The sequence below is a fragment of the Choristoneura fumiferana genome, chromosome 9 (genome assembly GCF_025370935.1).
Source record: "Choristoneura fumiferana chromosome 9, NRCan_CFum_1, whole genome shotgun sequence".
Classification (NCBI taxonomy): domain Eukaryota; kingdom Metazoa; phylum Arthropoda; class Insecta; order Lepidoptera; family Tortricidae; genus Choristoneura; species Choristoneura fumiferana.
The window spans coordinates 16290958-16309508 of NC_133480.1; the positions used below are offsets into that span (position 1 = coordinate 16290958).

Consider the following 18551-nt stretch of genomic DNA (forward strand, 5'->3'; position numbering starts at 1 on the left):
AAAGCTTAAAACATTTAGAGACTCGAAAATACAAAACTGAGACATGGATGTACAAAAAACCAGAAAAAGAGACCAGCGCTGGGAATCGAACCCAGGTCCTCAGCAATTCCGTGCTGCGTGCTATAACCCCTACACCACCGCTGGACCAACGCTGAGACCTGGGTTCGATTCCCAGCGCTGGTCTCTTTATCTGTTTTTCTGTACATCCGTGTCTCAGTTTGTATTTTCGATATGGTTTCACGGGATACCCGTAAAAGTAACAAATTGGAGTTGAAATAAAAAATACAAAAAGACTCCAAAAAACCAATCATTATAGAGACTCAGTTACGTGCAAGTCACTTTTATTAAAAACATAGAGCTACCTTATGCAATGCATGCATTTATCCACCGCTATCTTACGGGGCGAAAAGCACGAATACAACAAAGTACCTATAGCGTCATTAAGATCAGGAGTTACTGCAAATGATGCCACGGCACGTAATACATAACATAATATATACTGCGCGAGTATATACTGTAGGGTTACCACGGAGTTTCTTCTTTGAGCATACTATTATTGTTGTCTATAGTTGGCTGAAAAGCAAAATGGTATCCTTCCTTTCGCAAAAACATTCTTAAATGTGTCATTTGCCAAACTGTTGAAAGAGTGTGTAGGTACATATGTGTCGTTGTACGGCGACATTTGACAACTGACAGCTGTCAATACGACCTCTTTTTTTTAAATCAAACAGACCAAGGCAGAAAACCTACTAATCTCAGAAACGTGTGGTTTGCCGTTATTTTTACTAGAAAAAAACGACAAGTGAAAAAAAATCTATGGATATACAAAAGTGAGCTACATTATAAAGTCTACTATCAATAAAAAATATAATATGGACTATCCCAGAAAACTTAAGGTATCCGCCCAATTGTATTTTATGACCTCTTTAACACAAACACATAACTATGCTACTTTATGTGTTCTGCTTACTATGATGCCTGTGTTTAATTAATCTAATTAGTGTAGTTTTAAGATTACTTTGCATGCTATTTATGTAGCAAAATATGTTTTTGTACTGGAAATGTTAATTTATCACCTATTGTACCATATTTTATGCGAATAAAGACATTTGAATTTGACATTTTTATTGTTAGTAGTACCTATTTGAAACTGAACCCATTGTTTTCAATTTCGTTAACGCATTCAATGCCACCGACGCACGTGTGCGTTCAAAATGTATGAATAAACTACTTTTTAGGGGCTGTTTCACCATCTATTGATTAGTGTTCACTGACTGTTAAATGTGATGCCGTCTCTATTTGTTTTGTTCGAATAGACGGAGACGGCATCACATTTAACCCTCAATTAACACTAATCAATGGATGGTGAAACCCCCTTAGCCTTGTAAAAGTGAAAAATTCTCATATTGTGTAAGAGTTGTAAGCAGGCCCAGTTGCATAATAAAGAAGAAGTAGGTAAGTATCCTAAATTATTTTGATAAAAAATACATCTCGCTGAGTTCGTGATACATATATGTACTTACCTAGTTTGTTATTTTTATGATCACATGATGAGCATTACCTGAAAGTAAATAAAACATTTAATTAAAATATTCTCAGATTACATGGATGCAGTAAGCACATGTATATTTTTATAAGATTGTGACCAGAGTAAAGGGCATTAGTAAATAATTTATTGAATCAGGCGTTAGGTGCTTTGCGGAGGTCCAATTCCAATCAATGAACTAAAACAATTGATTTGCTCATGCGCGATTTTCACGAGGCTTTATAATTATTAATTAAATATCCAATCAATGAACTAAAATAATTACTTTGCTCATGTTTCACCTTCATCACCGAGGCTTTATTACCTAATCAAATACGAAATTAAGACAGAAATAGCTAGTGACTTTTTGCATAGGTACCATCAGTCAAATAAGTGGTCTATCAATTTTTAAACAAGTTCCTATCAAATGAATATGTCGCTAAAGTCGAACTTTCAAGTTGACAGAGTCTATTGGCATTATTGTTTTATGACATGCAAACGATTATCAACTTTAGGTTGTTGATCACATATTTGGCTGATGGTACAGTCACCAGCACCAAAATCTGACACAACAAGCGTGCATAAATATCTGATACGACTCTATTTCTAGGGCCGGAAGGACGTGTCAGATATTTTTGCACGCTCCGCTGTGGCAGATATTAATGCTGGTGACTGTACAACACTGCAATGTGGCTGAATCGTCGCGATAATACTAATCGTTTCGTTAAACGTGATAAGACCCGGGTGTACCATAATTTATAAGTGAAAGTCACGAAAGATTAAGACATTAAGTATAAATTTTTAAATTTCCTCACTCACATGCCTACTGTAAAATGTTTAACAGCTCTCGGAATATACAATTCTCTTGAATTGCCTTCGTAATTGCTTGTTTTTTGATCGCTCTTCTCTACCACTCAAAGGTTGACTGGCAGAGATCCCTTCAGGGATATGTCCGCCTTTGTACTTAACTTTTATTTTTTTGTAACCTTTTTGTACAATAAAGAATATAAACATACAAACAAACAAGCATAAGGTAGAAAATCTACCAATGTCACCCCTGTAAAAAACGAAACTCGAAAACTTCATCGATACCGCTTACTTGGAAAGCAAGTCGTACTAAAATTTTATTAGCGGACCAAATAAAGAATTGGGAAGTTGGCAAATGCGGTAATTGAAGGCAAACTCGACTCGCAGTTGGCGTTAAAAGGGCGGTATAATAAAGACTCAAGTGAGGTTCGCTCACCGCTCTCATATTTATGCTATTGTTCAAGAATCGACTGAAAAGGGTTTCATTCAGTGTAATATTAGACCATCATTCAGTTTAATGGCATTTATGAAAGTTCATAAATCTCTGAAGTATCTTTTGTATTTGGATCTTAATTACGTGAATCTAATGCCTTTAAATAAATAAATAAATATCATGGGACACTTGTCACCAATTGTCCTAGTCCCAAACTAAGCAAAGCTTGTACTATGGATACTAGGCAACGGATAAACATACTTTTATAGATAAATACATACTTAAATACATATTAAATATCCAAGACCCGAGAACAAACATTCGTATTATTTATACAAATATCTGCCCCGGCCGGGAATCCAACCCGGAACCTCAAGCTTTGTAGTCAGGTTCTCTAACCACTTGGCCATCCGGTCGTCAAATGAGCAACTCGGAAACGGCTCCAACGATTTCGATGAAATTTGGTATATAGGGGTTTTCGGGGATGACAAATCGATCCAGCTTGATTTTATCTCTGGGAAAACGCTTTTTATCGAGTTTTAGCCCGAGCAAAGCTCGTTCGCCCAGGTACTTTGGATCTTAATTACGTGAAAATGAAATAAAAATACCTCTATATTTTACGAGTGTAATAGGACTAAAGTGTAGGGCAATGTTCGACAATGTCTAACATACTAAATACGTCTGGCCGAACTACACCTGCACTGGAAGAGATCCCTTTAAGGGATAAGTACGATTTTTTTTCGGGATCATGGATCTAGAAGTTTTCAAGCCAAAAAAATAGCCAAAGGGAAGTGAGTGAAGCGGCGAAAAGTTTGAAAATTTGATGTGTTTTTTTAATATAAAAAATGAATTTGTGGTGAAATGACAAAACACGCCTCCATTCTTTTTTCATGTTCTCCAACATATAACGAAACCAGTAATTAATTATCAATTTCTTGAAAAAATCTCTCAACAGAAATTAGAAGGTTTGGTAAATTTTCAGTACTTTGAAGGACATTTTCTCCAAACAAGTTGAGTTTGGGCAGCTAAGAAAAAATACGTGTCCGTTATTTTAGACTACTTTATAACATATATCAAAATAAATCAAATCGGAGTCGGACAGTTGGGTACCCTTCCTTGTAAGGTTAACCCACAAGCTTCGTCCATGGCCACACCTGAATACTCCATTACTTCTAGCCACTTTCCTGAAACTTCAAACTCGATATACAGCGTCACAGTCATTGGAGCGTAGTATATCCCGCATATTAACCCAGAAGCCTCATCATGGTCACCGCGCCTGCAACCCAGTTCACGCCGGCTGAATTATCTTTGATCTGCCCGCACGCGCCGTTCCGCCTTCCAAATAAGTGCCGGGGATAACATACGGCGCACCGAGTACAACTGACACGCGGCGTTTATTTTCTGCTTTTCAGAAATAGGAAAACAGAAAGTATTGGACATATTATCGACGTGATATTGATCTCGATTACTATCAGCTTAGCTGCCTACCTGGCAACTCAAGCTCTACCAGTAAGCAGTAAAAGCCGCGATGCGCTCGTCGTGAAGTCTGCTATAAATCATAACCCAGCCAACAAAAAGGTGGAAAACCCCCAACATTGTCACTTCAAAGTTCGATATGGCTGAACCGATTTTGAAAAAGCGTGTCTAAAATCCATCGCTGAAAAACCTGCTTTCAAATAAAAAACGCGTTCAAATCGGTTCACCCGTTTAAGAGTTGCGGTGCCACAGCCAGACACACATAACGATCAAACTTATAACACCCCTCTTTTTGCGTCGGGGGTTAAAAAGATCTTCAAACTTTCTCGCTATCCCTCACCTTTCAAAAATACGCTGAATCAATAATTTGAATCCCACTAATATTATAAATGTGTTTGTTTGTTTATTGCTTTTTTATATCTAAACCGCTGAACTGATTTAGATGAAATTCAGTATACACATAGTTTGAGTCCCGTTTTAAGGACATAAAACAGTTTTTCCCGGAAAATTGCACTCCTGTGGGGTAGCAATATACAAATTCTACGCCGACGGAGTCGCGGTAAACAGCTCGTAAGTTCATAAACGTCAGTCCAAGCTCTATAAATCCATATGAGAAAGCATATTAACATAACAGTATCCTATCGATATTCAGGACGTGACAGCGTTCAAAACGCTCTTTGCACTACACTTCATCATTTCACCAACTCATCCTACGTTCCACTGCTGGCACTGGCCTTCTCTCAGAAAATAGCTTGTGCCGTTGTTCCCATGCGGGCCTGTGTGGATAGATTGCAAACTTCACACATACTCGTACCATTAAATGTCTAGATGAGTTCAGATTACCACACAAACGCCTTCTTTCACCATAAAGCATATGGCAACTCAAAAATTCTAAAATCGAAATTCGTATGGTACCGTCCCTCTCACCCTCGTATTAAATAATTTAAGCGTCAGCGAGACGGCAAGATAAGAAGTTCGAATTTTGCACTCCGTAGTATAGAGCCAGGCTCAAACCCACGACCCACTGCTAGAGAAGCGTCCAACCACTCGGATGTAGCCGCAAACTTCCACAAAACACGCCGTGTGTTTACGCCGCGGTGTTATAAGCACGCCACTTATCTCTAATACCATAACCGAAATAGACGAGACGAGGTACGATCTTAAATGAATTAAGTAGGAGGCTTAAGGCTGGAACACGTTTAATACTCGTGTCTTTTAAACCTAGTATATTGTGACGAAGATGTTAAGCCGAGAGATAAAATGAATAATAAATAAATAAATATCATGGGACACCTGACACCAATTGACCTAGTCCCAAACTAAGCAAAGCTTGTACTATGGACACTAGGCAACAGATAAACATACTTATATAGATAAATGCATACTTAAATACATATTAAACATCCAAGACCCGAGACCCGTACATTCGTATTGTTCATACAAACATCTGCCCCGGCCGGCAATCGAACCCGGACCTCAAGCTTCGTAGTCAGGTTCTCTAACCACTTTGCCATTCGGTCGTCAAATACGAGGGAATTTTAGGCGCTATTCAAATTTTGATAGTACCTAATAAAAGGTAGTCACGTAGTAGTATAAGAACATGTTTAGAGAAGTCTCTTCGTTCCATTCTCCATACAAACGTAGTCCCGGTCTCATTTGAAAACTAGGCAACAGAAATAGATGACATTTTGTAAGTAGTATGGAGTAGACGTAATTGCTATGCCTGTGGTTTTTCAGATTTTCAAATGTGTAATATCAGAATTACAGGAGCTCAAAAGTCGACAAAAAAAAGATTTCAACTTTGCACGAGAATTACAGACTAATAAAGCATTTTTACAAAAATCGAAAAAACCACAGGCATAGAAAATATAATTAATATCTTGATTGTAAAATATCATTGATTCTGTGCTATACTTTTCGCATAATATGAGGACAACGAAACCCAAAATTCAACCGCCCAAATCTTGAAAAGCCTACAGCTATCTCGATATAAATTACGGACGTCGTTGCGGAAGGCATGGGGGACGGCTGCGAGCGCTTATGTCACGAGCGATAAAGACAGCAATATCCCAAACGAATATTATACCTAACGCGGCCGTGCGGAGTGCGAGTCGGACTCGCACACGAAGGGTTCCGTACCATTATCTATACAACATTAGATATTAGCAAAAAAAACACGTTTGTTGTATGGGAGCCCCTTAAATATTTATTTTATTTTAATTTCATTCTTTATTTTCAACCGATTTCAAAAAAGGATGTGGTTCTCAATTCGGGTGTGTTTTTTTTTGTTTATTTGTTACGCGATAACTCCGCCGATTGTGGGCCGAATTTCAAAATTATTTTTTAGTTCGAAAGGAAATACTTTCGAGGTGGTCCCATTGACACCAAGTCAGGATCTGATGATGGAATCCTAGAGAAATCGAGGGCAACCCTCGAATTTTTAAAGCACACCTGTAGCGATTTTGGCATTTTTAACACCAAGTCAAGTATTTACTTTCAGTATCATTTGAACTGTGAACTGGACCTGATGATGAAGTCATACATACGAAAATCCAAACTGAAATATAGATGCATATAAAAACCAGAAAAATGAGACCAGCGCTGGGAATCGAACCCAGGTCCTCGGCATTCCGTGCCACGTGCTCCACTACGCGTTAGACAATAAGGCTTCCGAATAAAAAGGTCACTTCCGACCATTAAACCAAACACTTAACAAACAACAAAGTGACGTACCTTAGCAGTAAAAGAGAACACTCGAAACTCCTACTGGCTTTTTCATACCTTTGTTCAAGTTTTCAAAAGGCCCGACCATTACCCAAACGTCTGGGAAGTTTTTATTGCGATTAATATCGTACAATAGAGTGACGTCGAAACAATTCGATTTCCAATAGGCTGGAGAAGTTTTTTATGTGATGATGACAACTAAGGCAAAGGTACAGTCAGCTGCTTTAATATATGCCATAGCGGAGCGTGCAAAAATATCGGGCACGACCCTGGCTGAATAGAGATATCAGATATTTATGCACTCTTTGCGTTGTGTTAGATATTTGTATTGTAGATATGACTGACATACAACAGAATGTAGCATTATATTGTAGCTTCCACTATTTTTGACTTTTAAAATCACTCTTTGTCGTTCTCTAACTGATTGCTTCTTTCATTCACTAAAAGGTAGATCGCAGAGATCCCTTAAAGGGATAAGTTCGCCTTCGACATGTGTAACAAAGTGTATCTATCAATTGTATATGTTTCTTTTCTTTTGTACTTACGTGTACAATAAAAAGTTTAATGTGTGGCAAAAAGGTATTCAGCGTTTGCTATATTTTAGATATTAAATAGAGCCCAGACAGATACGGCGCTGATTTTCAGTATCTATAACCATAAAGCTTGACGTCACTTAGTTTCCCGGAACACACCAGTGGAATGACAACCGTTGCCGGCCGGAAATGACTGTCCGGATATTGCCGGCGCCGTACACGGGAATTGTTTCTTGCGCCACGAGAAATATGACGAGATCTTAGAGCTGCCGCAGATTTACAATTTCAAGTTGGCCAACTCCTTTATTCCCAGGTCTTTCCCAACTTTTCAAATTGCACTGTATACCAATACAGTTGTCATTTAATTGGATATAACCTAACCTAACCATTGCAACAAAAACCGGCCAACAGTGTGTCGGACACGCCCGAAATAGGGTTCCGTAGCTATTACGAAAAAATTAAGTAATATTTTTCTAAGGATTTCGTATTTTGTACGAAATATTCCAAGTTTAGGTATATTTTATACCTTAGGCTGCTATTTACTCTAGCTACTAATAATTCTCAAGAAAACTTAAGCGTTATACTTAGTTTTCCTTGTAAGTTTGATATACTTACTGCCATCCTGAATTTTTTCAAATTTTTCCACCCACCGGTTTAGATTTTAGAGGAAGGGGGACGCTCGATTTTAATGAAAATTTGCACTTTAAAGTTGAATATTTTGCAAACAAATCACTGAATCTAAATATCGTTTTAGCAACCCCCTAATGGTTTTAGACCTATCCAACGATACCCCACACTACAAGGTTGGATGAGAAAAAAAATCACCCCACTTTATTTTTTATTCTACTGGATGGCAAACGACCCCATTGTACCATTTTGTCGGCATAGTTTACATATATATTCGTGCAAAATTACAGCTTTCTAGCATTGATAGTCCCTGAGCAAAGCCGCGGACGGACAGACAGACAGGCAGACAGACAGACAGACAGACAGACAGACATGGAGAAACTATAAGGGTTCCGTTTTTGCCATTTTGGCTCCGGAACCCTAAAAATGGATGGATATGGCGAAGCTATAAGGGTTCCTTGTGGACTGTGGAACCCCTTAAAACGAACCAAACCTATCTCGTTTAATCTTCCAAGGAAATCGCAGGCGGTCTCATAAAGTAAATTGGAAAAAGTTAGCTCAAAACTATTCATAACTGTTAAATGTATAAGAAAACCTGCAATTTCTTAAACACTTTTAAATACTGTTATTTCCCTGCACAAAGCGAGACTTTTAACTTTATTTCGCAATAGGTTTTGCCCGTAACTACCTTCTTGTTGGTAGTAAAACTAACGACTTCAGTAAAACAAGCTATTTTCCACGTTTTCGTCTGCAAAAAATCCGTATATCGCACGCCCGCGGGAACTTCAGAATTTTTCGGGATAAAAACTATCTTTTCAGGGTCTTAAACTTCAAGCCAGATTTCATCACGATCGATTGAGAATTTGAAGCGTATTCTACCAGTAACAAAAACACACATTCGTATTTACAATACATTACATTCTTCTTCTTCTCTCTTCTTCTTTAGCCGTTCTCAACCTCTAAGGTGTAGGCCTCCTTCAGCTTATGCCATCTGTTCCGGTCTTGAGCAGTTTCCAACCACTTTGTTCCCGTCATTTGATATCGTCGTGCCAACGCATTTGCGGTCTTCCTCTCGGGCGTGTCTCGCCCCACGGTCTCCATTCTACCACTGCCCTGCACCACGAGCCATGCTTGCGGGCGACATGACCAGCCCACTCCCATTTCAATTACATTACATTAGTAAGGATTTTTATGGCACTGATCGCTATTGCTGAGGCACTGACTTCAAACGAGTACCTAGATTAAGGTTCAATCTTTTTGCCCATCTTCGGGGTATTTTTTTTTTTCAAATTAATATGGTAGCAATTTCGAGGTCCAATAAAAAGGATTATTAAAATCCGACTACTCTGTAAAAAGTTATGCCTGGCCATACATTACAATTAGTGCCTGAACAATCAATCATCCCCTGTTTTCCTATCTTTTGGGTTGTTTTTTTTTCCAAATTTATATGGCTCACCTTCGAGGTATAGGTTACACTTTCCAATAAAAAAAGAATTATTAAAATCGGACTACTCTGTAAAAAATTATGCGTATATACGCGTCGAATTAAGAACCTCCCCCGTTTTTTTCGTCGGTTAAAAATTATTTTACTGAAGCTTAATAACATAACCCTAAAATGCATGACACAGTGCAAGTTCCGTGTGGGAAATTACACGCACGCCAGACTGATCTCATGCAAAATGGATTAGGTATGAAATGAATACTTTAAGCCCGACAAAGTTAGCGCGTCCGCCATTGCCATGCCAGGGGCCAGTGTCAGGGGGTGTCACTACGCCATTCCGCCGCCGAGCTATAAGTAGGGGAGAGGTGCCATGAATGGGACAATTTTATTTAGTCAAAGATTTCAAGTAATAAATGAAGCTTAATAAAACAAAGTTTTGTTTATGACGTAACTATATTTATTTATCTTTGAAAAAATTAACCAAAAACAATATCTTCTCAAGACGTTTTAGCATTAAAGCCAAATTAAAAAAACTTAACATATGTCCCATTCACGACTAGGTGGTCTTCAAAGGGACAGTGATAGTCATGAAAGGGACATATTTAAATATTAATCTTAAATTCAGAATTTCTATATATTCCTAGCAGTTATCATAGAAATATTGTTTTCACCTCAGCACCTCAAACAGGCAGGTTTTGCTATGAGAAATCAGTGAGCAAAATCGCATTTTGCTCACTCCGTGAGACAAAGTAACTTTTTAATTTTTTTTTTTAAATGCTGAGTACAGTGTTGGGTCTACTCACTGAATTCCAAATATTTGAACTTTACTTTGATCTGTCATTTCACTTCAACTCGAAAAAAGCAAGAGATAGGATCAAATTTGTCGATTACAAACTTAAATTAAATTTTGGTATTAAAATATATCGAAATATTTCCAAAATGTAAATTTTCCCGATCATTTAATAAAGTATGCAACCTCGTTGCACGAAAGCCGCTTCTCTTGTTTTTTTTTATAAAAGAATTCCGTATACTTACTGCCTTTACAGTATAATTATTATTTGTTAAATTCAATGATTTTTTAACAAATCTATTTATGTTTATGTAATAGAAATCTTAATAAAAATCATATTTAAAGGTTTAATTGTTCAACCTTTTCAATTACCCCGAAATGAGGCTTTTTGCAGTATTAAGTAATAAGTGTGACATTAGTACAAGAAGTTAAGATTGCATGTTATGAGTATGCGATTTGTATTGTAGCTACTGGACTCTTTTTATGGTTTTAAATGTAATTATTATATTTGATAATAATCGTATTCTATTTTAAAAAAATGTGTTTGTTTTGTAAACAGGTAGGTTATATGTGGTTTTATTCTTATGTTACATTTAAATTATGTTCTCGCTGCTGAGGTGAAAAATTGTATGTGTCACACGAGACCAAAGTTTTTTTGCATCTCGTGTATTTCAATCCCTTGCTGATCTCAGGATTCTAACCTAGAATCACTCGCTAACGCTCGTGATTCAATTATAGAATCCTTCGCTTACTCGGGATTCAAAATCAACACTCGCAACAAAAAACAACTTTGCTCTCTTGTTGCACAAATAACTATTTATAATCATCTTATAACAACTTAATTATTATTTGGAACATTTTTATCACAATATCGGTTCATAAGAGATCACATTAGTCTTATTAAAATTTGTTTAAACTTAAGTCTAATGACACAGATTGCAAAAAAAAATAAAGGTGCCTTTGGTACCACAGTTTTCATTTGCCCATTTTTGACAAATTTTACATTGAAAACAATCTTCCTTACTGGTAGAAAAATTTTGTTTGCAGACTAGCAGCACTAGCTACGGACCGCAAAGACATTTTTTTCTCTATCACTTCCTTCTATGTTTTTAGGATCAATTCGATCCCTTTTCTTAGGAGGCATTTTAAGTTTTATAATACTTTCAATCATTTATCCTGAAACAAATAAGGCATTCATCATCAAACACCAGCATACATTACACACGTCATGAAAGGGACGGTCATGAAAGGGACGTCCCTTTCAAGACTCGCCCAGCTGTCCCAAACAAGACTTTCATGCATTTTTAAAAATAACCTCAAAGCAAAAGTATTTCTGAATAACCTTGTATAAATGTGTACTCACCTTTTAGGTAGTTAAACCACTAATACATTTGCAGTACAATGAATGCCGATTAGTATCACAACAATCTTATAAACGATTCCCAAAAACAACAAAAAAAAATACTTTGAACCACGAAATAACTCAACCACGTTTCGCCATTTTGTTTTTCTAGACAGCCAAGTGATATTTACGTCAATATTGTCTATGGGTCAGTGTTGCCAGAATGCAGAAAATAAAAATCGACTACTTGGTTCCTAACGCGGTAAATTGAATTTGTCCCATTCAAAACCTGTCCCTTTCATAGCACTTTCCCCCTACATATCGGGCCTCCCCAACGTTGAGGCGATTCAGTGGTTGCCGCGCACTGATCCGTGGCGCACGCGCGCGCCTCTTACGACAGAATAAGAAATAGTACAAGTACTCTTACGCAGTACCACTCACTTTACGTCGCAAACGCGTGTCATATTTTAATTGCAAAATGTATCCAAAAAAATACTGCATTGCAGCCGATTGTCGGAACATACATACGTCGTGTGTGTAACAACAATAAACATAAGTGTATACGTGTGTGTAAAAAAAGACGGACTGTAAATAAAATGAATAATTACATGTTAACATTACCTACTTGTCGCGTTATTTTATTACGTATTAACCTGTTGAAGAATAAAGCAATAAGATTCTGCATTTTACCACAGTAACGTACGTTAAAATGTGAAAAGTTGTAGTAGGTATATTTTTTTTTATCCAAATGATTCCATCAGAAATTGTCTATTGCGTATTTCTTTTCAATCCATTACATATGGGTATCAAGTTAGAGGCTTGAAAAATAGAACTTTGACACAAAAAAAAAAAAATAGAATGTGGCTGCTTTTGTGATGGTTGATGTAGCGTTAAGCAATATGAACCTAATCGTCTGTACCTTAGATCATACGCAGTAAATTTAGCCAAAATGTACTAATTAGGAACCAAAATCATGCTAATATTACAACTGGTTTTGTAAGACATCTCCTAACTTTTAGCTACTAAGGTAACGGCGCCTATTACGGGGGTATCGAAATCGACGGCCATCACCGCGGCAATTTAAAATACGCATTTTATAATAAAACCGATAGATTTCTTAAAAAAATATATTTTACAAGATAAAAGCTTATTTAGTCGACTCACGGATCTATGAGCGCTAGTGTATGTGAAGGAATCAAAGATCTCGCAATTCGTGATTTTCCGAAATGGCACCGACGGAAGAGGATTTGCCATACTAACGCGTGACACCACATACAAGCAGACTCGAATCTTATTTAGTGTTTTACAAAATATTTATGGAAATTGAACTAATGTTATGGTTTTTAAATGGCTTTTTATAGTTTTTTATATGAGTTCTGAATACTTTTTGTATATTTTTTAGCCCGGAAATACGATTAAAATGGAAAATAAAATACAGCGGCGATAGGCGCCATTTTTAACTGTTGATTGTAATACCGTGGTATATCACGGTAATAGTTAAAGTGGTGTTTTGGTTCTTCAAGCTTATTTTTGGTATAAATTATCGTTTATATAATTTGTTACAGTTATTCCAATCTTGATCTATTCACGCTTTTAAAAAACTATTTTCGTGGTATGAAAAGTATTAACAAACTCTTAATTTTTAACAAAAACTTCAATACTGAATTTGTAGTTTCTATAGAAACCGTTATTTTGCCAAGTTGTTTAAATATTGCGATGAAATTTTATATTTACTTACCAGTTATGTAACTTTGGTTATATGCTAAGGATGTAATAAGTATATTTGATTTGTAATTCAAACACAACTCTATCCTATAGTTTTTATAGGTCGGAATTAGATTTTGCAATACTCCAAATTAAGCCAATTAACGATGGTATGATCGCATAACCCTCGGTAATAGAATGTTTGGGAATCTATTACCGACCCATTCAATTGTCTTTGGGTCGGTAATAGGTTCTTAAAGAAGTACCTATTACCGAGTGACATTTTATTTTTCTGTTAAAATAATTCACATTTAGGGTACCGTAAGTGCAGATTTTTTGATAAAGTTGTGACTTTTACTCAGCATGCATACATCAAACTATGACTGGTGGCATAACCATAATAAAATACAATGGGCTGGATACACTATTCGAATCATACTTTAGTTTTTTATTTAAATTTTCTCAAAAAATATTTAGTGTACAATATATTATACAGAACCAAAGCCATTACCTTTTTTAATCCCTCGGTATTAAGTTCCAAAACATGTGTCGGGTTCCTTTTACCGATGGTAGAAAATTGCCGTTTTTTTATACCCTCGGTAATAGAAGCTCAATTCGCGTAATAGAATCACAGCCTGTCCATTACCACGGTAATAGAAGATTTGGGTATTTTGATTTCAATAATTATTTTATCAAATACTAATAACTAAAACGAGCCCAAAAAGTTAAGACACTGAAAGTTCAATAAACGCTCTTAAATAAAAAAAATGTTCTCGTTTGTTAAGGAGCTTTGATACCCTTAATTTTTGGGACTCATTTGAAAACTTCCTTAAGTACCACGGTAATAGGCGCCGTTACCTTAGTAGGCCTTAGTTTTGTAGTCACTCAAGTTATGTTACAAACATCAATTTTTTTGTTACTGTTAGTAAATGAACTAAAATAATTTCCTTGCTCACCCGCGACCTTACGATAGCTAAGCTTATGCAAAATATGCGTGTTCATGCAGTTCCTACACCTCCACACTGTAAGAACACACACAAACCCATCTATAACCACCACCACACTACACTGACGCGTTTCGAACTCAACCAGAGCTCATCTTCAGAGTGACACAACCGTACACCATGCTAGCAGTTGTTGTGGGTCTAACAACTGGTAGCATGGTGTACGTTGTGTCACTCTGAAGATGAGCTCTGGTTGAGTTCGAAACGCGTCAGTGTAGATGGGTTTGTGTGATTTGTGTGTGTTCTTACAGTGTGGAGGTGGAGGAACTGCATGAACGCGCATACTTTGCATAAGCTTAGCTATCGTAAGGTCGCGGTGAGCAAGGAAATTATTTTAGTTCATTGATATGGACCTCCGCAAAGTAACGCCTGATTCAATAAATTACTGTTAGCAAATCTTTTTTTCAGCGTGGCTGCCAGTAACACACTGTATATTCGCATGGTAGTGCGGTGTGTTGTGTGTTAACGTCTTACTACTTATATGAAAGTGGAGCTGCATGAACATAGCTAGCACAGACGTGGCTATTTTTTATTTGTTTTTATTTTTTATTCGACTGGATGGCAAACGAGCATGTGGGTCTTCTGACGGTAAGAGATCACCGCCCATAGACACCTGCAACACCAGGGGATTGCAGATGCGTTGCCAACCTAGAGGTTTAAGATGGGATACCTCAAGTGCCTGTAATTTCACCGGTTGTCTTACTCTCCACGCGTAACACAACAGTGCAAGCACTGCTGCTTCACGGCAGGATTAGCGAGCAAGATGGTGGTAGCAATCGGGCCGAACCTTGCACAAGGTCCTATCACCTGCAAAAGCTATCGTAAGGTCACGGGGTATTTGACTATTTATTTATACATATGTTTTACAAATGAAAACTTCACAATGCCTGTTATCGAATAGAGAAACAATTTTTAAGCTACCTTTACAAATAACAAAGTTATAAAGGTTTGAAGCAAGATGCAAGAGGCAGATGAATGCCGGTGGATGCAGGTAGCGAGTTGTCGTTCACTGTGGCGTTATAAGGGGGACGCCTTTGAGGTGATGATGATCATGATAAAGAAGAAAGAAAGAAAGAAAATATTTATTCGTGACAAACGTGAGAACAATGGATAAAAGAAATAAAAAGAGAAAAAAAAATAAGTTATGCATGTCACGAAATGGTCCCAAATCAGCAATCTGCCGGTCTTGCGAACGGCGCTGGTCTTCCTTAGAGACCATCTGGTCATCATACATTTGAAAAATATCCTGATCTGGAGTAGGGTCCTGGTATTGAGGAGCAGTATAAAAACACGTCCGTCCACTATTGCGTTTATTTCAAAGAGAAAGGAACAAACTACCTCACAAATAAAATAACAAAATAATCTAAAACTACCTCATACATTACACCCTCTGACTTAAATGCGAATCTTACATATAACTAAAAGCTACGTAACATTATTCAAAACCATACCGGCTAGGGGGTTGACAGGGCGAGGTCTTAATGAGGGTCCCGTCACTGCCTGCCTCGTCCCGTGCCTAAGAAGCTGATTTTCAGAGAGTGGACCAACTCCTGGACTCGGCCGGTGCTCCGGCGCGCCCGCCCGCCGCGCGCCCTCTCCACTCTCAATGCACGTGCGCTCCGGCGGCCCGACTGGGTCAACCTCCGTTGCTATTTCCGATGTTGGACCATCCGGAGAAGGCAACTCAAACCCAGTAATCCACCTACTTTTGATTTGGTCTACATGTCTCTTTATTGGTGGACCCTCCTGTGACGTAATAATATAATTACGTGAACCTATATTCTGATCGATTTGGCCGCTAAGCCACTTCTCTCCTCCTCCATATCCACGTGCCCAAACCGTCTCCCCAATACGAAATCGTCTACTAGTACCGCCCGCATTCTGGACCTGACGTCGCTGTGCCTCACGCACGTTACTGCCTACTTCCTGTGAGCCTTTCAACAAGTCCAGCCTAGTTCGTAAGTTTCTGCGCTGCAAGAGCATGGCGGGTGACGCCCCCGTCGTACTGTGCTCCACATTCCTATAAGCCATTAAATACGACTGTAATGCTGTGTCAACATCGTGCCCGTCCTTTAAGGCTTTTTTGATCGCCCGCTTACACAGCTTGACTCCCGTCTCCGCTGCCCCGTTTGACGCAGGGTGATAAATTGCTGAGAATGTCACCTTGATACCATTACTAACCATAAAGTTTTTATACTCGGCACTCGAAAATGGTGGGCCGTTATCGGATACTACTTCTTGTGGGAGCCCAAATCGTGCAAATGTTTCTTTCAGTACTGTGATTACAGCTGAAGCTGTGGTTCTTTTCATTGCAAACGCCTCTAACCATTTAGTGGTGGAGTCTATTAAAATAAGAAATGTTCGCCCTTGTAAAGGACCCAAAAAATCAATGTGCAAACGTGACCAGGGCTCCAACACATAAGGCCACGGTTGCGGCGGCGCGCGCGCGGCGCAGGTCCCTCCGCCGCGCACGCCGCGCAGCCCCGGCTGGTGGCTTCTATGTCGGCGTCTATCCCCGCCACCAAACGTAACTGCGAGCAATACTTTTCATCTTTACTATGCCAACGTGTCCCGTATGCAGCTCTTTCAACACTAGCTGCTGCAATGCCTTGGGTATTACTAATCTATACCCCCATACTACACACCGCTTATCCAGATACAGTTCATGTTTACGGGAGAAATAAGGTTTCAAAACGTCCTCTATTTGCCCGACTGGCCAACCTGACTGTAAAAATAGCACTATTTTTTGTAACACTTCGTCCTTGAAGGTATGCTCTCTGACGGTCTCTCTTGTGATGGGTAAAAAATTTTGAAGGAAATTAATATATGTAACCTCTTTTACTTCCGTCACTTTCTTTTCTAGCGGCAAGCGGGATAACGCATCCGCCGCGTTCCTATCACTGCGAACGTATTGGATATCATAGTTATAACCTGATAATAGGACAGCCCAGCGTTGCATCCTGCTGGCTGCCATCACGGGAATACCGGTCTTATCTCCGAAAATCGTCACCAGTGGCTTGTGGTCGGTTCGAAGGATAAATTTTCGGCCAAACAGATACTGGTGAAATTTTCGTATGCCAAATATAATTGCTAATGCTTCGCGCTCAATTTGAGAATACCCGCGCTCTGCGTTATTAAGCGAGCGCGACGCGTAGGCCACCGGTCGTTCCCTTTCCCCCACCGCGCCGCTAGCGCCCTCTATCGGCACCAAATGTGATATAACTGCGCCTAAACCTACACTACTAGCATCTGTAGTCAGAATAAGCGGTTGTTCAAGCGAATAATGGGCGAGAATTTCACTTGACACTAACATTTTTTTTACTTTTTTAAAAGCATAATTGCACGCTTCATCCCAAACAAACTTGGTTTCTTTCCTAAGTAAGTTATATAGTGGTGAAAGCAACGTACTGATGTTGGGAATAAACTTAGCATAGTACATCACTAGACCTAAAAATGACCTTAATTCCGATACATTCGTGGGTACAGGAACTTTTTCCATCGCTTCCACTTTTTCTGGGCAGGTGTGTACTCCTTCTTGGCTAATTACAAAGCCCAAATACGTAACCGATTTTGCGAAAAATGTACATTTTTGTTTTTTTACCTTTAGCCCGTACTGCTGTAATCTTTCAAAAACTCGTGTCAGTGTGTCAATATGTTCTTGGTCGTTGCGCCCCGTAATGATGACGTCATCAAGAAACACCCCCACTCGCGGCATATCGACAAACAACTGCTCCAATTTACGTTGGAATATACCCGGGCTAGACGCTAAACCGTAAATAAGTCGGTTATACCTAAACAATCCTTTATGAGTGTTAATGACAGCATATTTTTTTGAGTCATCTAGCTCGAATTGTGCGTAGGCCTGAGATAGGTCTAACTTAGTAAATTTTTGTCCTCCATGTAGCTTAGTGAGCAAATCTTCTACCCTGGGTAAAGGGAAACGGTCCACCTCAAGAGACTTATTTAAGGTGAGTTTGAAATCGCCACATACCCGGATGGTACCATCTTTCTTCATAACGGGCACAATGGGAGTGGCCCAGTCGGAGGTGGACACCGGTTCCAGCACTTGGTCGCGCACCAGCTGGTCCAGCGCGCGCTCCACCGGCTCGCGCAGCGCGTACGCCAGCGGGCGCGCGCGTAGGAAC

The 18551-nt window shown here is 38.7% G+C and overlaps 1 protein-coding gene across 1 annotated transcript in view; it reads right to left on the reverse strand.

Moving 5' to 3' along the window:
* The window catches only part of LOC141431439 (glucose dehydrogenase [FAD, quinone]-like), a 120580-nt gene that overhangs the window by 50816 nt on the left and 51213 nt on the right, over positions 1-18551 (reverse strand). The window lies entirely within an intron of this gene.